At 47.1% G+C, this 22,526-nt stretch overlaps 1 protein-coding gene across 17 annotated transcripts in view; it reads right to left on the reverse strand.

Annotated features, from left to right (window-relative positions):
- The window catches only part of dtna (dystrobrevin, alpha), a 513,111-nt gene extending 495,491 nt beyond the window's left edge, over positions 1–17,620 (reverse strand). For 3 of the 17 annotated variants that reach the window (XM_072467823.1, XM_072467816.1, XM_072467825.1), the window contains exon 1: positions 17,173–17,616. The gene's annotated coding sequence lies outside the window, so the exon portion shown is untranslated. Of the gene's footprint in view, positions 1–17,172 lie in introns of all 17 variants that reach the window. The other 14 variants (XM_072467826.1, XM_072467829.1, XM_072467831.1 and 11 more) reach the window with 9 other exon arrangements.
- Positions 17,621–22,526: the final 4,906 nt, after the last annotated feature.

Genomic DNA, 22,526 nt, shown 5'->3' on the forward strand with positions numbered 1-22,526 from the left:
CTGATAATGTAACAAAGATTAGTGGTGAGCCAGAGGATTGGGAAAGTTTTAAAAACCAACAGAGGATGAAGAATGAGACTGGGTAAATAATAAGGTGTTAAAGAAATACTTGCGTCGGTCTTCACAGTGGAAGGCACGAATAACGTTCCAAAAGTAAATAATCAACAGGCAGAAGGGGGAGGAAATAAATACAATAATAATCACTAGGGAAGTGGAAAGTAATGGTGCTAAAGGCCGATAGGTCCCTTGGACCTGATAGATTGCAACCCAAGATATTTAAAAAGTAGCTACAAAGATTATGGGTGGGATTCTTCGCCCCGCCGCACCAAGATGACAAGAAAAGGCGTTGCACCTCAACTTGGGCTTGATCTGACGCTTAATCTTAGCCAAAAGGCTGAGAAGTGATCGAAATACATTATATAATCAAGCAGAGTCAGTATGGCTTCATGAAGGGGAAATCATGTCTGACAAATTAATTAGAATTCGTTGAGGTGGTAACAAGCAGAGTAGATGAAGGGGAACCAGTAGGTGTCATATACTTGGATTTCCAAAAAGTATTTGATAAGATACCACGCAAAAGGCTACGTAACAAGAGCCCATGGTGTTGGGGTAGGAGATCAGCATAGATCGAGGATTGGCTAACTGATCGAAGACAGAGTTGGGATAAGAGAAGCATTTTCAAGATGGCAACCTGTAATAGTGGAGTGCCAGAGGGATTCATGCTGGGGCCTCAATTATTCACAATATTTTTTCTGACTTGCATAAGGGAAGTGAATGCACTATTGCCAAGTTTGCGGATGGCACAAAAATAGCTGGAAAGGTAAGTGTTGAGGATGACAAAAAGAGTCTACAGATGGATATAGGCAGGTTAAGTCAATGGGCAAAAACTTGGCAGATGGGAGATAATGTAGGAAACTGTGAAGTTATGCACTTTGGTAGGAAGAATCAAGGAGCTGAATATTATTTGAGTGCAGAAAGACTGCAAATAACTGCAGCACAGAGGGAATTGGAGATCATCATGCATAAATCACAAAAAGCGAGCATTCAAGTTCAGCAGGTAACTGGGGAGACAAATGGAACGTTGGCCTTTATTTCAAAGGGAATGGGGTATAAAAATAGGAAAGTCCTGTTAAAACTATCGAAGGTACTAGTTAGATCACACCATGGAGACTATATTGTGAGCTGGTTTGGTCCCATTATCTAATGAAAGAAATACTGGCATTGGAGGCAGTTCAGAGAAGGTTCACTGGTTGGATCCTGGGTAGAGAGGGATTTTCTGATGAGGAGAGGTTGAGTAGATTTGGCCGGTACTCATTGGAGTTTAGAAGAATGAGAGGTGACCTTATTGAACACTCAGGGAGTTTGACAGGGTAGATGCTGAGAGGATGTTTCCCCTTATGGGAGAGTCTAGGAGCAGAGGGCATATTCTCAGAGCAAGTGGTCACCCATTTCAGACAGAGAGAAGGAGGGATTCTTCTCTCTGAGGATAATGAATCTGCGGAATTCTTTACTGCAGAAAGCCATAGACGCTGGGTCGCTAAGTATACTCGAAACTGAGATAGACAAACTTTTAATTAGTAAGGGAATCAAGTGTTATGAGGATAAGGCAGGAAAGTGGAGTTGAGAATTATATTAGATCAACCAAGATTTCATTGAATGGCACAGCAGACTCAATGGGCCGAATGGCCTACTTCTGCTCCTACGTTTTATGGTCCAAATGCCTTCAACACAAAATTGGCAAATATAGAGGGGACCAATAAACGTGACAAGGACTGTGACAGAATAGTGCAGACTAATGGTTAGAACCACAGAATTCTTACAGTGAAGGAGGTCATTCAGCCCATTGAGTCTGCACCGACCCTCCGAAAGAGCACCCTACCTAGGCCCACTCCCCTGCTCTATCTCCGTAACTCCACATAACCTGCACACCTTTGGACACTAAGGAGCAATTTAGCAAGGCCAATCCACCTAACCTGCACATCTTTGGAAGAAACTGGAGCACCCGGAGGGAACTCACGCAGACACAGGGAGAACTTGCAAACTCCACACATGTAGTCATCTAGGGTCAGAATTGAACCCAGGACCATGGCATTGAGTAGCAGCAGTGCTAACCACTGTGCCACACCACTGGGATCTTTCTTAAGTCTAGGTAATTATTGAAGACAACAATCAGTTAATCCAGCATCTCTGCAGGCACGTCTTTTAAGGATTTAGGATGTAGACCATCAGGCCCAGAGGACTTATCAGGCTGTAGTCGCAAACGTTTACCCATTACTTTTTCTCTAGCCTTCCCTCTCTTCTCCCATAGCTGTAATTTTTCAGTATTCTTTAGACTCGGATGGTGCCAGAGGACTGGAGAACTGCAAACTTTAGACCCTTGTTCAAGAAAGGGAGTCAAAATAAGCCCACAGACCAGTCAGTTGAACATCAGTGGTAGGGAAACTTCTAGAAACAATATAAGGACAAAATTGATAGTTATATGGACAAATGCAGGTTAAGGAAGGAAAGAGAGCATGGATTTCTTAAGGGAAAACTTGTGCTCAATTAACTTGAGTATTTTGAAGAGGTGACAGAGAGGGTTGATGAGGGTGATGCTATTGATGTGGTATACATGGATTGCCAAACAGTATTTGATACACAACAAAGTACTGAGCAAAGTTATAGCTCATGGAATAAAAAAGATACTGTGGTAGTCACCACTGATGTATTATACTGTATATATATATGGGTTTTACGGTAAGGCCCCTGTATTACAGGTACGGGGGTAGATCCCTGCCTGCTGGCTCCGCCTAAAATATGTGTGCTCTCCGTACAGCAGCCATTTCGTCAGCTGCTGTAGGAGGCCACACATCTGTGTAATAAAGCCTCGATTACATTCTACTCTCGGCTCGTCGTAATTGATAGTGCATCAATTTATTACAGAGAGATTTTTCAGAGATAGACCTCTCCATCAATCCGGATCGTCCTCAAGCAGACAATGCCAAAAAAGACTTTGAACATTGGCGAGCCTGTTTTGAAGCTTACATCGGGTCTGTGCCAGTCCCAATCCCAGAAGCACAGAAGCTCCATATTCTGTACACGTGGCTGAGCTCCAACGTTTTTCCCCTCGTCCAGGACGAGCCGACCTACGCAGAAGCCATGGCGCTACTGAAGGAGAATTACGCTCAGCGGACCAAAAAATCTATGCCAGGCATCTCCTATCCACGCGGCGCCACCTTCCCGGTGAGTCTGTGGAAGATTTCTGGAGTGCCCTGCTCGCCCTAGTGAGAGACTGTGATTGCCAAGCCATTTAGGACACTGAACACTCGAATCTACTGATGAGAGACGCGTTCATTACGGGCATATGGTCTGACTACATTCGCCAGCGCCTCTTAGAAGGGGCCACACTTGACCTCGCGGCGACCAAAAAACTAGCGCTCTTGCTTACGGTCGCATCACGCCACGTTCAGGCCTATGCCCCCGACCGCGCGGCCCACCCCCCCTTGTGCATCGTGCACCCCGCCGACGACCAACCCCATCGTGGACCCCAGCAGCGACAGCCCCCAGCCAACCCCACACCTGTGCCGCGCAGCAGCCAACCAACCCCGGGGGACCCAAATGCTACTTCTGTGGACAGTCAAAACACCCCCGGCAGCGCTGCCTGGCGTGGAGCGCGCTCTGCAAGGCCTGTGGCAAGAAGTGACATTTCGCTGCAGTGTGCCAGGCCCGCTCAATCGCCGCTATTGTCCCGGCACCCTCCACGTGCGGCCAGTGGGCGCCGCCATCTTCCTCTCCTCAGACCACGTGCGGCCCGTGGGCGCCGCCATCTTACCTGCCTCAGAACCCCTGCCCGTCGGGCACCTCATCAGGCCGCTCATCGCCTGCAACCGCCAATGACCAGCCACGTCTCGTCTCGGTCACGATTGGCCAGTCTCGACCGCACAACCTCGCGACCGCTTCGACAAAGGTGAAGGTCAACGGGCACGAGCTATCCTGCCTTCTGGACTCCGGGAGCACTGAGAGCTTCATCCACCCCGATACGGTAAGGCGCTGCTCCCTCGCGGTACACCCCGCTAACCCGAGAATCTCCCTGGCCTCCGGATCCCACACCGTGGCGATCCGGGGGTACTGCATCGCCACCCTCACCGTCCACAGCGTGGAGTTCAGCTTCTTCCGCCTCTATGTCCCCCCCAACCTCTGCGCTGCCTTCCTACTCAGCCTGGACTTCCAGTGCAACCTCCAGAGCCTAACCCTGAAATTTGGCGGGCCCTTATCACCCCTTACCGTTTGCAGCCTCGCGACCCTTAAGGTCGACCCGCCTTCCCTTTTTGCATACCTAACCCCGGATTGCAAACCCGTCGCCACCAGGAGCAGATGGTATAGCGCCCAGGACAGGACCTTCATCAGATCTGAGGTCCAGCGGCTGCTGCGGGTAGGTATCATCGAGGCCAGCAACAGCCCCTGGAGAGCCCAAGTGGTAGTGGTGAAAACCGGGGAGAAAAACAGGATGGTCGTTGACTACAGTCAGACCATCAACCGGTACACGCAGCTCAACGCGTACCCCCTCCCACGCATATATGATATGGTCAATCAGATTGCACAGTACCGGGTCTTCTCGACAGTGGACCTGAAATCTGCCTACCACCAGCTCCCCATTCGCAAGGCGGACCGCCCATACACTTTGTTCGAAGCAGACGGCCGCCTTTACCACTTTCTTAGGATTCCCTTCGGCGTCACCATTGGAAGTGGTCTTCCAATGGGAGATGGACCAAATGGTTGACCAGTACGGACTGCGGGCCACCATCCCGTACCTGGACAACGTCACCATCTGCGGCCACTACCAGCAGGACCACGACGTTAACCTTTCCAAATTTCTCCACACCGCCACTCTCCTCAACCTCGCGTATAACAAGGAGACGTGCGTGTTCAGCACGAACTGATTAGCCATCCTCGGTGATGTGGTCCAGAACGGAGTTCTGGGGCCTGACCCCGATCGCATGCGCCCCCTTATGGAACTTCCCCTTCCCCACTGCCCCAAGGCCCTCAAACGATGCCTGGGGTTCTTTTCGTATTACGCCCAGTGGGTCCCAAACTATGCGGACAAGGCCCGCCCACTCATTCAATCCACCGTTTTCCCACTGAAGGCCGAGGCTCACCAGGCCTTCGACCGTACCAAGGCCGACATCGCCAAGGCCGCAATGCACGCGGTCGACGAGATGCTCCCCTTCCAAGTCGAGAGCGATGCATCAGACGTTGCTCTGGCCGCCACCCTCAACCAGGCAGGCAGCTTCGTGGCATTCTTTTCCCGTACCCTCCATGCCTCTGAAATTCGGCACTTCTCCGTCGAAAAGAAGGCCCAAGCCATCATTGAAGCTGTGCGGCATTGTAGGCATTACCTGGCTGGCAGGAGATTCACTCTCCTCACTGACCAATGGTCGGTTGCCTTTATGTTCAATAACACACAGCGGGGTAAGATCAAAGACGATAAAATCTTGAGGTGGAGGATTGAACTCTCCACCTACAACTACGAGATTTTGTATCGCCCCGGTAAGCTCAACGAGCCCCCCGATGCCCTATCCCGAGGCACATGTGCCAGCGCACAAGTGGACCGACTCCGGACCCTGAACGACAATCTCTGTCACCCAGGAGTCTCCCATTTTTACCACTTCATTAAGGCCCGCAATCTGTCCTACTCCATTGAGGAAGTCAGGGCTATCACCACAGACTGCCAGGTCTGCACGGAGTGTAAACCGCACTTCTACCGGCCAGACCGTGCGCGCCTGGTGAAGGCCTCCCGCCCCTTTGAATGCCTCAGCTTGGACTTCAAAGGGCCCCTCCCCTCCACCGACCGCAACATGTACTTCCTCAATGTGGGAGACGAATATTCCCGATTCCCCTTTGCCGTCCCATGCCCCGACGTGACGTCTGCCACCGTCATCAAAACCCTCAACACCATCTTCTCTCTGTTCGGTTTCCCCGCCTACGTCCACAGCGACCGGGGATCCTCATTTATGAGCGATGAGCTGCGCCAGTACTTGCTCAACAGGGGCATTGCCTCGAGCAGGACGACCAGCTACAACCCCATGGGAAACGGGCAGGTGGAGCGGGAGAATGGGACGGTCTGGAGGGCCGTCCAGCTGGCCCTACGGTCCAGACATCTCCCGGCCTCCCGCTGGCTGGAGGTCCTCCCCGACGCACTTCACTCCATTCGGTCGCTCCTGTGCACCGCAACTAACGAAATCCCCCATGAACGTCTCTTTGCCTTCCCCAGGAAGTCCACCTCCGGGGTTTCGCCCCCAACGTGGCTGGCAGCTCTAGGACCCATTCTCCTCTGTAGACACGTGCGACTCCACAAGGCAGACCCGTTGGTTGAGAGGGTACAGCTACTCCACGCCAACTCACAGTACGCTTACGTAGTGTACCCCGACGGCCGCCAAGTCACAGTCTCCCTCAAGGACCTAACACCAGCTGGGTCCCCACATCCCCTCCCCCCTGCCCCGGCGCCACTCTCCCCTCCCCCGGCGCACCCCACCGCAGCCCCCGCTCCAGGACAATCTGTCCTCCCTTTGCTCCCACCCAGGGATGAAGAGGATTTCGACACGTTCCGGAGTCACCGAAGACCAAGCCAACGACTGAGTTGCCACCTGCACTGCGGTGCTCTCGACGACAGATCAAGGCACCGGACCGCCTAAATTTGTAATATTCTCTGTGATTTTTAAAAGCAACTTGTCTGCATATAGTTCTCCACCACCCCCACTGGATTCATTTTTAACAGGGGGTGAATGTGGTCATCACCACTGATGTATTATACTGTATATATATGGGTCTTACGGTAAGGCCCCTGTACTACAGGTACCGGTGTAGAGCCCTGCCTGCTGGCTCCGCCCAGTAGGCGGAGTATAAATATGTGTGCTCTCCGTACAGCAACCATTTCATCAGCTGCTGTAGGAGGCCAAACATCTGTGTAATAAAGCCTCGATTACATTCTACTCTCGTCTCGTCGTAATTGATAGTGCATCAGATACAAAATTAGTTGAGTAAAAATTAGTTGAGTAGCATGAAACAGCAGGTAGTGGAGCTGGAGTTCATCAGGGGTCAGTGTTGGGACCCTTGCTCGTACTGATAAATATTAATGATCTTTTGTGTATAAAACACAATTTCAAAATTTGCAGATGTTACAAAATTTTGAAACATGAAATTTGAAGAGGATAGTGCTGAACATCAAAATGAGATTATTAGCTGAAATGGGCTGACAGGTGGCAGATGAAGTTCGATGTGGAGAAATGTGAGGTGATCCATTGTGGTCTGAAGAATATGGAGAGACAACATAAAATAAAGAGTACAATTCTAAAGAGGGTGCTGGGGCAGAGTGACCTGGGGTGTATGCACATAAGTCATTGAAGGTGGCAGGATAGGTATGGACTGTGGTTAAAAAAAACATAAACAGTATCTTAGGCTTCATTAATAGGGGTATGAAGTACAAGAGTGAGGAGGTTATGTTGAACTTCCATAAGACAATAGTTCAGCGTCAGCTGGAACACTTTGTCCAGGAAAGATGTGCAAGCGTTGGAGAGGATGCATAAAAAAATCAAGAGAATGGTCCTAGGGACTTCAGATATAGATGATAGAATGGAGAAGTTGGGACTGTTTTCCTTAGAAAAAAGGCCAAGAAGAGATTTGATAAAGGTATTCAAAGTTATGAGGGGTCTGAGAATATGGGGCAAAACTGTTCCCACTTATGAAAGGATCAAGAGTAAGAGGGCACAGATTTAAAAGAAGCAAAAATGATATGGGAAACAACATTTTCAAGTAAGGAATGGTTAAGGTCTGGAATGCACTGCCCGAGAGTGTGGTGGAGGCTGGTTCAATCAAGGCATTCTGAAGAGAACTGGACTGTTATTGAAAACAAAGAATGTGCAGGGTTATGGAGAAGGCAGATAGGGTAGCACGGTAGCACAGTGGTTAGCACTGTTGTTCACAGCGCCAGGATGCCAGATTCGATTCCCGGCTTGGCTCACTGTCTGTGCGGAGTTTGCACGTTCTCTCTGTGTCTGCGTAGGTTTCCCCCGGGTGCTCCGGTTTCCTCCCACAAGTCCTGAAAGACGTGCTTGTTAGATGAATTGGACATTCTGACTTCTCCCTCTGTGTACCCGAACAGGCGCCGGAGTGTGGCAACGAGGGGATTTTCGCAGTAACTTCATTGCAGTGTTAATGTAAGCCTACTTGTGACTCTAATAAAAGATTATTATTATAACAACGGCATTAAGTAAATTGCTCATTCAAAGAGCCAGTGAGCATGGTGAGCTGAATGGCCTCCTTCTGCATTGCAAAAATTCTGCGATTCTATGATTTTCTACTATTCCGTTCTATTTTCTACTATTCGAGAACTAAGGGGCACTAATATATTGGATTATATTTGTTTATTGTCACGTGTACCGAGATACAGTGAAAAATATTGTTCTGCGTACAGTTCAGATAGATCATTCTGTACATGAAAAGAAAATACATAGGGCAAATATAAAATATGCAATGTAAATACATCAAGAGAACAGAAAAGAGAAAGGTTAATGATAGTGTTAGTGTTAGAATTAAGTTTTAAGAGTTTAGTACGGTTATAGGAGATGTAGGAAGAGGATCTGTGTGAGAGAACTCACAGAGAGTCGCCACGCTCCAGCGCCATGAATTGCAAAAGAACCAAAGGTGACACCGGAAAAACCTTTTTAAATCTGGAATTCACTGCCTGACAATGTGGTGGGAGCAGATTTAATATAAACTTTCAAAAGGGAATGGACAATCATCTGAAGAGCTAAAATGTGGGGGGTGGGTAGAACTAGCTGAGTTGCGCTTGCAGAGAGCTAGCTCAAACATGAAGGGCCGAATAGCCCCGTTTTATGCTACAACCATTCTATGATTAGATCTCTTTATGTAATATGTGGCAGCTATGAATGAACTCACATAAACACTAAAGGGCCACTTCCACAGTTTTGTGGTTGGTGAGCAGAAACTGCTCCCCACCACTAAGTGGGTCGTTTTGTGTACAATGTGTGCAAGAGGGTTTCCTGACATAATATGTTGACAGGCCAACAAGAGGCGAGGCCACATTGGATTTGGTTTTGGGTAATGAACCAGGCCAGGTGTTAGGTTTGGAGGTAGGTGAGCACTTTGGGGACAGTGACCACAATTCGGTTTACGTTACGTTTACGTTAGTGATGGAAAGGGATAAGTATACCCCGCAGGGCAAGAGTTATAGCTGGGGGAAGGGCAATTATGATGCCATTAGACATGACTTGGGAGGGGTAGGTTGGAGAAGTAGGCTGCAAGTGTTGGGCACACTGGATATGTGGAGCTTGTTCAAGGAACAGCTACTGCGTGTTCTTGATAAGTACGTACTGGTCAGGCAGGGAGGAAGGCGTCGAGCGAGGGAACCGTGGTTTACCAAAGAAGTGGAATCTCTTGTTAAGAGGAAGAAGGAGGCCTATGTGAAGATGAGGTGTGAAGTTTCAGTTGGGGCGAAGGATAGTTACAAGGTAGCGAGGAAGGATCTAAAGAGAGAGCTAAGACGAGCAAGGAGGGGACATGAGAAGTATTTGGCAGGTAGGATCAAGGAAAACCCAAAAGCTTTCTATAGGTATGTCAGGAATAAAAGAATGACTAGGGTAAGAGTAGGGCCAGTCAAGGACAGGGATGGGAAGTTGTGTGTGGAGTCTGAAGAGATAGGCGAGATACTAAATGAATATTTTTCGTCAGTATTCACTCAGGAAAAAGAGAATGTTGTGGAGGAGAATGCTGAGACCCAGGCTATTAGAATAGATGACATTGAGGTACGTAGGGAAGAGGTGTTGGCAATTCTGGACAGGCTTAAAATAGATAAGTCCCCGGGGCCCGATGGGATTTATCCTAGGATTCTCTGGGAAGCCAGGGAAGAGATTGCTGAGCCTTTGGCTTTGATTTTTATGTCATCATTGGCTACAGGAATAGTGCCAGAGGACTGGAGGATAGCAAATGTGGTTCCTTTGTTCAAGAAGGGGAGTAGAGACAACCCAGGCAACTATAGACCGGTGAGCCTCACGTCTGTTGTGGGTAAAGTCTTGGAGGGGATTATAAGAGACAAGATTTATAATCATCTAGATAGGAATAATATGATTAGGGATAGTCAGCATGGCTTTGTGAAGGGTAGGTCATGCCTCACAAACCTTATCGAGTTCTTTGAGAAGGTGACTGAACAGGTAGACGAGGGTAGAGCAGTTGATGTGTATATGGATTTCAGTAAAGCGTTTGATAAGGTTCCCCACGGTAGGCTATTGCAGAAAATACGGAGGCTGGGGATTGAGGGTGATTTAGAGGTGTGGATCAGAAATTGGCTTGCTGAAAGAAGACAGAGGGTGGTGGTTGATGGGAAATGTTCAGAATGGAGTTCAGTTGCAAGTGGCGTACCACAAGGATCTGTTCTGGGGCCGTTGCTGTTTGTCATTTTTATAAATGACCTAGAGGAGGGCGCAGAAGGGTGGGTGAGTAAATTTGCAGACGACACTAAAGTCGGTGGTGTTGTCGACAGTGCGGAAGGATGTTGCAGGTTACAGAGGGACATAGATAAGCTGCAGAGCTGGGCTGAGAGGTGGCAAATGGAGTTTAATGTAGAGAAGTGTGAGGTGATTCACTTTGGAAGGAATAACAGGAATGCGGAATATTTGGCTAATGGTAAAGTTCTTGAAAGTGTGGATGAGCAGAGGGATCTCGGTGTCCATGTACATAGATCCCTGAAAGTTGCCACCCAGGTTGATAGGGCTGTGAATAAGGCCTATGGAGTATTGGCCTTTATTGGTAGAGGGATTGAGTTCCGGAGTCATGAGGTCATGTTGCAGCTGTACAAAACTCTGGTACGGCCGCATTTGGAGTATTGCGTACAGTTCTGGTCACCTCATTATAGGGAGGACGTGGAAGCTTTGGAACGGGTGCAGAGGAGATTTACCAGGATGCTGCCTGGTATGGAGGGAAAATCTTATGAGGAAAGGCTGATGGACTTGAGGTTGTTTTCGTTAGAGAGAAGAAGGTTAAGAGGAGACTTAATAGAGGCATACAAAATGATCAGGGGGTTAGATAGGGTGGACAGAGAACCTTCTCCCGCGGATGGAAATGGCTAGCACAAGGGGACATAGCCTTAAACTGAGGGGTAATAGATATAGGACAGAGGTCAGAGGTAGGTTCTTTACGCAAAGAGTGGTGAGACTGTGGAATGCCCTACCTGCAACAGTAGTGAACTCGCCAGCATTGAGGGCATTTATAAGTTTATTGGATAAGCATATGGATGATAATGGCATAGTGTAGGTTAGGTGGCTTTTGTTTTTTGACTTCCCATGTCGGTGCAACATCGTGGGCCGAAGGGCCTGTACTGCACTGTATAGTTCTATGTTCTATGTTCTAAGCTGCCATTCAAAGTAACATCCAGCCCCTTGACTCTTCTACCACTAGAGACTTAATGAAACACTAGAAAATTATCCTAAAAGCTTCGCCACAACAAATTTAGATAAAACTAGGAAGGTTTCTTCAAAGCTTATACTGAAATGCTAACACTAAAGCAGCATTGGCTTGGCTGACTATTTTACAGGTCACTGCCAATAATTTTAGAAGTCCAAGTTAATTAAATGCACTTGAAATTATAACTTTGCAGCAGAATTGTTTTGTTTTTTAAAAATATTTTTTATTCTCCTCCTTTTTCACATTTTCTCCCAAATTTACACCCAACAATAAACAATAATGTGTAACGAATGCATTGTCAATCCCCATATTAATAACGATCCCATCCTCCCACCAAACCCCAGACATTAGCCCGCATGTTAACATAAACAAATGACAAAGAGGAATCAGGAATCACCCATAGTCACCATTAACACATACAGTCCCTCTCCCCCAACCCTCCTAGCACCCCCCCACTATTGTTCGATGTGATCCAATTCTCGAAAGTGCATAATGAATAACGCCCATGAATTGTAGAATCCCTCCATCCTTCCCCTCAGTTCAAATTTGACCTTTTCAAGCGTCAAGAATTCCAGCACATTCCCCCCGCCACGCCAGGGCGCAGGATGGAGAGGTTGATTTCCATCCTAACAGGATCCATCTTCGGGCGATCAACGAGGCGAAGGCTACAACATCTGCCTCCGTGCCCGTTTCCAGCCCCGGTTGGTCCGACACCCCGAATGTGGCCTCCTGAGGGCCCCAGTCCAGTTTCATGCACCACTTTAGAGATTACCCGAAACACCTCCTTCCAGTAATCCAGCTTTGGATCGGACAAAACATATGAACGTGGTTTGCGCCCCCCCCCCCCCCACCCCCGCAACGTTCACACACATCTTCTACCCCCTCAAAGAGCCGGCTCATCCTCGCCCTTGTAAGGTGCGCTCTATACACCACCTTCAGCAGTATCAGCCCCAACCTCGCACAAGAGGTGAAGGCATTCACCCTCCGGAGTACCTCACACCAGAACCTCTCCTCCATACTCTCTCCCAATTCTTCCTCCCACTTTGCCTTGATACCTTCTAGCGGCGCATTCTCCTCCTCCAAAATAGCCCCATAAACCGCCCATACTACCCCCTTCTCCAGTCTCCCTGTTGTCAGCATCTCCTCCAGCAATGTGGAAGCCGGCTCTGCTGGGAAGCTCTGTATCTCCTTTCTGGCAAAGTCTCAAACCTGCATGTATCTAAATATTTCCCCCTGCTCCAGCCCATACTTCGCTCCCAGCTCCTTCAATCCCGCAAAACGACCCCCAAGAAACAATCTTTTAGTGTCCCAATTCCTTTCTCCTCCCATCTCCGAAAATTTCGATCCCACTTCCCTGGCTCAAATCTATGGTTCCCCCGAATCGGCCTTTCCCTTGACTCTGCCCCCAACCCGAAGTGTTGTCGAAACTGCCTCCAAATTCTCAAAAAAGCTATTACTACCGGACTTGCCGAGTATCTCCCCCAGGCCATCGGGAGCGGAGCTGTCGCTAGCACCTTCAATCCCGACCCCCTACCCAAACTCTCCTCCATTCTGACCCATTGGGAGTCAACCCCTTCACAGCAGAATTGTTAATGTCTGATCACATTAGCTAATTACTGTTACAATTATTTTAAAAGGGCAGCAAGGTGGCGCAGTGATTAGCACTCTGCCTCACGGCGCCAAGGTCCCAGGTTCAATCCCGGCTCTGGGTCACTGTCCGTGTGGAGTTTGCACATTCTCCCCTTGTTTGTGTGGGTTTCGCCCCGACAACCGAAAAGGTGTGCAGATAGGTGGATAGGCCACGCTAAATTGCCCCTTAATTGGAAAAAATTAATTGGGTACTCTAAATTTATATTTAAAAATATTATTTTATCATGTCTGCTGTGTATTGTGTCAGAACTATTTTTTAAAAATCTGCAGCATATACACAATTGCTGGAATATCACTGATTACATTTTGTATAAAAAGATTTAATTTGAATTTAATTATAATTTCATGAATATCTCTCTGTGACACGACTGAAATATTTTTGTGATTCACTGAACATGATTGGCATTACATCGATGCATTAGCTTGAAAGTCAAACCACACTATGTAATTGAGGCAGCAGTTTCTGGGGGATGGGCATACTTGCACTGCTAAGTGACATGGTGTAGGAATGATGCACTGCAAGTGGCGTATGTAGGCATAAAATTCAATTCCCAGGAATCACCAGTGAGTCATCCCATAATTTTTCAGTGATGTAATCGCCACCACATTTCTACAGAATATGCTGCATTCAATATCCCCCTGCAGATTGCTGCGGCTACAGGAGTTGCATGTACATCAGTTATATAGACAGCTGTCTGCAGCAAAGTGTTAAATGTGTTTTTTGGAAATACAGACAATGAGGTGACAACGACAAGGACATTATAAATGGATGAAGCAGAGGGTCATTCCACGAAGTAATTTCAGATCTACCGTAAGGGAAGAAGACCGACCTAAAAATCTTTTATATGATTTCACAAAAATAAAAATACACTTAATTCAAATCATAAAATATGAAAAAACATTACATAGATCCGTTAATAAATAAATCTATGTATGCAATGTTAGCTTTGAAGGATTAAAGCGGAGAAAGGTTCTTTTTTAACCTTGCAGTTCCCTTTATTGAAAATATTATGTTTACACCTTTTGAAGTATCAAACATCAAATCAAACATGACAAAATTTATCCTAAATAACTGAATTTAAAAAATAAATGAACAGAACTAAATTTCTACAGAAAGCTTTTGGAGTTTCCATTAAAACTTTACTGAAATTAAAAACCATGAGATTTTCTCCACAAATCATAACATTTTACAGGCCAGAAACAACCATTGGTCCATCAACACTTTGATGATATTTGTCTCCATAAGCCAACTAACCCACTCAACTGCTCATTTGCTCTTCTCTTTAATATTCTTCTTTTTCAATTCTCCTTTAAAAGAATTTGTGAACTCCTCTGCAGCAACAGTGTGTGGGAGAGAAATCTACATTTAACATCCTCACTGTAAAGAATATTTTCTAGTCCCTCCATTAACTGATCTGAAGTCGTGTCCTCTTGTTACACACCTGCAGAGAAAATGATGATCATTCTCAGTACCACAAGAGTAAATCTTTTAAGTTTCATGTTGCCACATTTCCAAATATAATCATCAGGGGCAATGTTCTAGCCACACTGCACAGATAGTTTAGCCAAATTTCTCCAGTCACATTAAGTTCTGGAAACACACGTGTCAGATAAATAAACAGGCCACGTTTAGAGAAATGCATTGTTGGGATTTTTTTATAGTGTGAGAAAGATTCTAACCTCAAAGTGTTCAGTGAGGGAAGGGTTGTGTGTCTGTGTGTGTGAGATATAGAACATAGAACATAGAACATACAGTGCAGAAGGAGGCCATTCGGCCCATCAAGTCTGCACCAACCCACTTAAGCCCTCACTTCCACCCTATCCCCGTAACCCAATAACCCCTCCTAACCTTTTTGGACACTAAAGGCAATTTAGCATGGCCAATCCACCTAACCTGCACATCTTTGGACTGTGGGAGGAAACCGGAGCACCCGAGGAAACCCACACAGACACGGGGAGAATGTGCAGACGCTCCACATACAATGACCCAGCGGGGAATCGAACCTGGGACCCTGGCGCTGTGAAGCTACAGTGCTACCATGCTGCCCTATCCAATATTCATGCAAGGGGACTGAAAAGTATGTACTGTAAACATCGTCATCTCATTAAAGCTGCTTTGCCAGTCCAGATAATATCCAACCATTGTTTTTTTTGCCAACTGCAGTCCAAAATTTGGCAAAATGTGACAGAATTTCTACCCAAATAGATTCCATGGAAAAAAAATTCCAAAATATTTTCTTCAACTCCATATTCACATGTGTTGATACTGTAAGTTCAATTTGACTGGTAGAGAACATGCAGCATTCACGATAAAAAAGACAGAAACAATACGATTTTTATATTATTCTGCAGAAAAGTTACTTTGTTAAACATATCTTCTACTGCTTAAAGGCAGTTAAGATCTTAGCAAATCAGAGACAACTATTACATTGAAGTACCTCAGCATATACAATTCAAGGTCTAGCACATGTCGGGCAGATTTTATCTAAGGACGGGAACATGAAACTAATATGCTTTAAAGGAAGATTACAACATCTGTGAATCAAATTTTGCTGTGACGAGAGCAGTTTAGAAAAAGACATCAGCTTGATTGTACAGTTGGTTAATTGTAGAAATAAAATAATTTTCAATACCTCATTTAGTGAGACATAAAGGATACTTTACATTTACTTTTAAAACTCAACTTATCTTCCTTGCGCAATACATGTTTCTAAAAAAACACTATTAGTGAAATCAGTGCCAGTACAAAGTGAAAATGTGCGTTTGTATGCTGAGTTGCTGCGTAAATCGCACATTTAAAAGGGTCCAAAGTGCCAAAGACATAATTGATACTTCTGATTGAACACCAGAATGATGCCGTCACCAGAAAAATGAGCAATAAGTGTGAACATGAACTTTTAACACAAGGTTACGTCAATGTGGAAAATGCACAGTCAAACAGCTGTGTGAAATTCACACTTCCAAACACTCACCACAGGTTATCCAACCGCGGGCAACAGGCCTAAGAGTTCTGCAGGGGAATCCTATTAGGGACCCCGAAGTCACTATGTTTCTCTAGTTGGTGCTTTGTTATAACATTAGTTCCATTGCAGTATCCTAGTGAAGGTCTTCTGAATTGTTTTTGTGGGATGTGATGGGGGTGGTCGTAGCAGCTGATAACTTCATCTTTCTGAAGTTAGTACAGGGAATCCCAGGAATGTGTCAAAACTAAAATGTTTGTCAACTGTACTGTATATTTATGCAGACAAAAACAGCGAAACATATGTCCGTCTGCGTGGTCACCACCTAACCGTCTGTAAATGCAAGTCATGAATATGTAGGAAAGGATACATACATAACTGGATTATTTTATATTTGCAGCAACTTGGCCTTCAACAAATCCGACAGCTAACTTGGTGTCAGAAAGCGGTGGGCACTGCAATTTTCCTTCTTGCAACACAATTACAAAAGCACAAGTAGTGCAGTGGTACCAAAAAATAATAAAAACAGACACATAACACTGTCGGCATTTCCAACAGAATTTGAGTTTAACACACAAGACGGCGACCTTCTAACCAGGCAGATCTAACCACTGGGTTAATCTTCACAACGTACTGGTTGAAAATCTAGATTAGTTTGGGGCTAGATGTGAGTAGACCTTGGCATGTTCTCCAGTTTCTCTGTGTGACACTGTTAAGCAGAGCTGGCCTCGGCGCATTCCCCACTAACATTACATCACTGACCGCGTTTGATTAAAATCTGCATCGCAACAGGCTGAAGAGGAACCCGGATTGACATAAATTCCCGCTGCAGTGGACTGCAAAGCCCACCCGGGGCTTTTGCTGCAATAAAACATCAGAATCTGCCTTGCTCAGATCGAGAAAAAAAATAAACTGAAGTCCTTCGGTCAGCTTACAGTCACATACACTCGTATAAAAACGGACAGTCAATCACGCAAGCTGAAACTTAATGAGATATTACATTATTATCGAATAATTTAAACATATCATTTTGTTTATGAAGGCTATTTTAGACGTTTTAGGCATATATATATATATATATATTTTAAAAACAGCCAGTGACACTCACCAAATATATAACCGGCAAAGCTCTGCGGCAGCGGCGATCTTCCACACATGCCTCACTGCAGTTGTCCTTTCACAATCCCATTAAAGGTGTGTGTTTATATATAGATTTTTTTTTCTCTCTTTCAAATGTTTATTACTTTCCTCTTTACGTCGGAGCGGAGTGGGGAAGGGAGGATGGACAAGAAAAGCCGAGTCTCGGCGTCGTGCAAGCCGAGTGCAAGTTAATCAGCGCATCCTCCAGCTGTGCGCCGCCGATTCCTGCAGGCGGCACGCGCTTCCCAGGCACGGGGCGAGTGGATACATGACAGTGTATCAATGAATGGCAACCTGGACCTGCAGCCGGCTCCACATCACTGCCACTTGGTGCAGGCAATGCAACTGCAGGACAAATCCTGGCATGGTTTCTCTCAATTTAATGGATGATGGGGATGGATTGGGGTACTTACTGTTCGTTTACATCACTGTAACTTCACCAGTCTTACAGAACACGCTGGTCGTTCGCATGCGGTCCAGGGGAGGGAGGTGAAGTCTTCTCATAACTTCAACAGGGTTACTAAAGGTCTTCAGATGATGAGAAAATTAACCCTTTTTGTCTCCCCCCCCCCCCCCCCAATGAAATGGCGGAGCGTTTAGGTTGCAGGTAGAGCTGCCCGAGGACAAGTGACAGCGCTGCAGGAGAACAGAAAAGTTCGGCAGCACTCACTGCCCTCAAGCTCGAAGAAGTTGCAGCAAGTTATTTGCCTCTCCCAGTTCCGGCCCCGCCGGCGGTGGACAATTATTACCGACAGTGAAGGAGTGACATCTTCCCAACGTAACGGTGGGTATCACCCATTGAATGTAAAAGTTGAGAAGGAATGGAGAAGAGGGAGGGCATGAGAAAATGGAAAGTGTTAAGGATACAGAAAGGAGGAAAGCAAAACTGAATGGGGAGAGAAAGAGAAATAAATGGGGAACCAAGCGAACAAGTCAGAGCGTCCGCCATGGATATTCTCAGGCGTGGCGGTAGCTGGCAGGAGCCAACTCCTGGGAAGGAATAACAGACTTAATTGGCATGCGACTGCCCAATTTCTAGACACAAAGATCTGAAGGAATATCAGAGGTCCAGTCAATGGTTCCTTTTCCAGCTGCAAAACAGTCTTCAGAAATTCAGGGCGCGATTTAACCATCACGTTGCGTCCGGCACTGATCTGAGTGAGCCAGTTAAATAGCGGGAAAGGCCAAAATTGAGATTCGTGATGGGCACGATACAATTTGCAGTCTAACCGGCCCACTCCCGATGGCGAGTTCTGGATCTCGCCCAAATATGGCGAGCACATCATTGACCCAAGTTTCAATCGCATTAGCGATATTGAAGTCGTATGTAACGGCCTTGGGAATTAACTAGCTCCTCAGCGAGAAATCATGCCTTGTCATTTAGTTCTCCTTTTTAAGAACGTGAAGCTGACTGGCTGCTCTGGGGAATTGAGGAGGTGAGAAGCCATTTCAATTTTCTGGAATGCAACTCAAGGGCACTTGAGCTGCTGCCCCAGTGCTCTGGGAGGGCCCCCTCGGGGGTTGGGCTTGGTCAGGGGCCTGTAGCATTCCAGTCGGGGGTCGCCCCTGGGCCACGAGTGAGGGGCTTTTCATCTGTGAGGCCTTAAAGTCATCTTTAAATATTTTGAATACCCATAACAGAGGCAGCTACAGCTGCTGCTTGTCAGTCCTACCAAACACTTACTGGACAGAGACCTGCTCTTGGTTCTCTGCTGAAGGTCACTATTTCTCCCTTTGGCTGTGAGCAGCCTTTCGCTTCACAGCTGAAGGCTATTGCTAATATGGAATTAGCCTTGTTAGGTGGGAGCCCTTCCCAGCTGCAAAGTGCGTTTGCTGCTTGCTCTTGTTGGCGACTTGCAAATGCCTGGAGGTTGCTGTAGCTGAGAGTTTGGTTGCTGCTAGCCTACTGCCTCTTCCCCTTGGGCTTACTTGCTGCTTTCTGGATGTAAGGATGGAAGGAAGAAGGTTTCAGATTCCAGCATCCGCAGTAATTTGGTTTTATTAAGGAGAAAGGTAGCTTTTCGGTCGGTCTCTTTTACTTGGAGTTGCGGCGAGGGAAGGATTTTGGCGGGCCTACTACGGGGCTGAGGGTGCAGGAGGACTTGCTCGAGCAGTGTGCGGATGTTTTTATAAATCCTGCTTTGTGTATTGATTGTGCATTCTGTTCTGGACCTGTGGGTCACCTGTTAATTCCTCCTGCGGCCTGGTCCTCGGGCAGGGTGGTGATGGAAGATCAGATGCCGATACTGCAGGAGAGGAGTGGCAGGAGCCTGGCTCGACTGTGCAGCCTGGAGGTTGCGGTGGGACACTTCCACGGGCTCGATGATTCTTTATGTTCAGGAGCCATCTGCTGCTCCCGTTATGGGAGCCGTGCGGGTCGCTGGTGTTCCTTGGTTTCCTTTTGCACTGTGTTTGGTCTATGTTTATCAGGAGGGAATTGTATGATGGATACTATGTCACTGTGGATTATGTTTTACCAGTTGCAGCCCCTCCTGCCTCTGTGGCCCGGGAGTCACTGGAAGACACTGCCAGTGCTGGAGAGGGGAAGGTGGTTTTCGCTTTCCCTCCCTCCCCCGCTATGCTCCAAGTCAGTGAGACCTTCTGGTGATTGGCTTACCAAGCGGCATTCCATTGTAGGGGCTGTGGGATTGGGGGGGGGGGGGGGGGGGGGGGTCGGTTTTGCACCATTGACAGTGTATTGCTCTTTTGCCTGGCGGATGTGTGCTTGTATCATAGAATCATAGATTTTACGGTGCAGAAGGAGGCCATTTGGCCCAGCGAGTCTGCACCGGCTCTTGGAAAGAGCACCCTACCCAAGGTCCACACCTCCACCCTATCCCCATGACCCAGTAACCCCACCCAATACTAAGGGCAATTTTGGACACTATGGGCGATTTATCATGGCCAATCCACCTAACCTGCACATCTTTGGACTGTGGGAGGAAACCGGAGCACCCGGAGAAAACCCACGCGCACACTGGGAGGATGTGCAGACTCCGCACAGACAGTGACCCAAGCCAGAATCGAACCTGGGACCATGGAGCTGTGAAGCAATTGTGCTATCCACAATGCTACCGTGCTGCCCATTATCTGCCCGTTGTCTGCTGCAACCTCTCTCGCTTAAAAGACCCGGACCCCAGTGATGGAGAAGGGGTGGGGTGTTCTTTCTCCTTCTTCTGCAATACCCTGTGTCGGTGTGACCTTTTCTAGTGGTCTGTGCTGCTCTCTCTCACACACGTGCAGCCAGTTATTCACCCCTCTGCTCTTTTTGCACACACACTCGCCAATATGCACGCACTGACAATCCCACGACTGCTTTCCTGTACATGCATTGGGCACCTTTCCACTAACGTAGGCCTTCAACGTAGGTTGGAGCCGCGGAGGGTGGGCGGCAGATGCTGACTCGGAGCTGGTGGTATTGTATTCTTTTTGTCTTTGCCCTCGATTTTGTCTTTGGTGTGCAGCTGGTCTCATGGTTATATTTCTGCCTGTTTTGTGGGGTTTTTAGGTGCATGCTACTAGTGCTGGTGAGAGGGATCGGGTGTTCTCTTCCGCTGGACCCGTACCTGTGTCCTTTTTTGGTGCTTTGAGTCGATTCTTAGCATCCTCCTGCTGATGTAGGTCTTAAGCTGGACCGGAAGGGTGGGGGGAACGGGGGGAGAGGAGAGGTGGGAGGGTTGTGTACGCTGATTCGGCAGCTGGTGGCATTGTTCATTAGTTCTTTGTTTTGATTTTTGTTCTTGGTGTATGGCTGGTATCTTTGTTGTCTTCCTGCTTGTGTTGTGTTTCCCTTCGATGGTTGCTCTGTGTTTGGTTTTGTTGCTAATGTGCTGGACCTGAATTGGATGGAACTGTGCCCCTCTTGGGAGGGGTGCAATGGTTTTCTGTCTCTCCTCTGCCGTGCTCTGTGTTGGAGTGGCTTTTCCCGGTGTGCTGGGCTGGTGAGCCTTTCTGCTGATGTAGGTTGGGGGAGGGGTGTGTTCTGGGTTCAAGTGATTGGTGTCCTCATTGATTATTTTTTTACATTTTGATACTGTCAATAAACTAAAGAGTTTGCAGGTTGTGTTTGTTGTTTGCTCCTGCTGGTGGCTGCAAATGCCTGGAGCTGCTGTTGCTGTTTTCTTCCTTTTCTGTAGCCAGAAAGAAGGACAATTTTTTCTAAGATACCTGGGTCTGTAACGCCAGGCCTTGGTGGGACTTATGAGTTCAGAAAGCAATCCGGTTTGAAGTAAGAAGACCTTACGGGACCTGGTGCGCGACATTAATCCAAATGGGCCACCTAAGACGCCGTTGAAGAAATGCTTTCGCAGATTGCTGATGCTTTTGTTGCTGGCGTGGTGAGTACTGCATATAACTGGTACATCACCGTGGATTAAACACACTGGAAGTCAAGGATGTTCAACTGCACCTTGAGCAACAGCGGAATATGTGGTTGCCAAGATTTGATTCCGATGAGATTGGGCCATGTGGGAGGGCCTGCACAGTTGCGGCTCCTAGACCAAGAACGGCACTGATACATGGAACAAGTCACACATTGATGGACACATCATTCCGTTTCTGTTGAGGAACCTGCGAGGGTGATACCATGTGTTTTTTTGTGAGAAGGAGCTGATCTAGCTTTGTATTGGTACCAATATGAAATGATGATGTTTCCTTGTTGTTGAATGATTCGTGTGATATGTGGAATGTTACGGAGAGAGATTATTGGAAACAATTCTGAGGGACAGAATTAATCTCCATTTGGGAAGGCAAAGATTAATCGGGGAGGGCGGCACGATGGTGCAGTGGCTAGCACTGCTGCCTACGGCGCTGAGGACCTGGGTTCGATCCCGGCCTCAGGTCACTGTCTGCGTGGGTTTCACCCCCACAACCCAAAGATGTGCAGGTTAGGTGGATTGGCCACACTAAAATTGCCCCTTAATTGGAAAAAATAATTGGGCAATCTAAATGTATTAAAAAAAAGATTAATCGGGGATAGTCAGCATGACTTTGTCAGGGGAGATCATGTCGAACAAATTCAATTAAATTTTTCAAGGCAGTGAGTTGGTGTGTAGATGAGGGCAGTGCAGCTGATGTAGTCTACTTGGACTTCAGTAAGGCTTTTCACACGGTCCGGCATGGGAGTCTGGTGAAACAGATAAGAGCCCAAGGGGTGCAGGACAATTTGGCTAATAGAATCCAAAATGGCTCAGTGGCAGGAGGCAGAGGGTAATGGCCGAAGGTTATTCTTGTGATTGGAAAACTGTCCAGTAGTGTACCGCACAGATTGGTGGTAGGTCCATTGCTGTTTAATCATCGAGACGTGAAAGTAGGAGGTATGAT

Source organism: Scyliorhinus torazame, chromosome 11 (genome assembly GCF_047496885.1).
Source record: "Scyliorhinus torazame isolate Kashiwa2021f chromosome 11, sScyTor2.1, whole genome shotgun sequence".
NCBI lineage: Eukaryota > Metazoa > Chordata > Chondrichthyes > Carcharhiniformes > Scyliorhinidae > Scyliorhinus > Scyliorhinus torazame.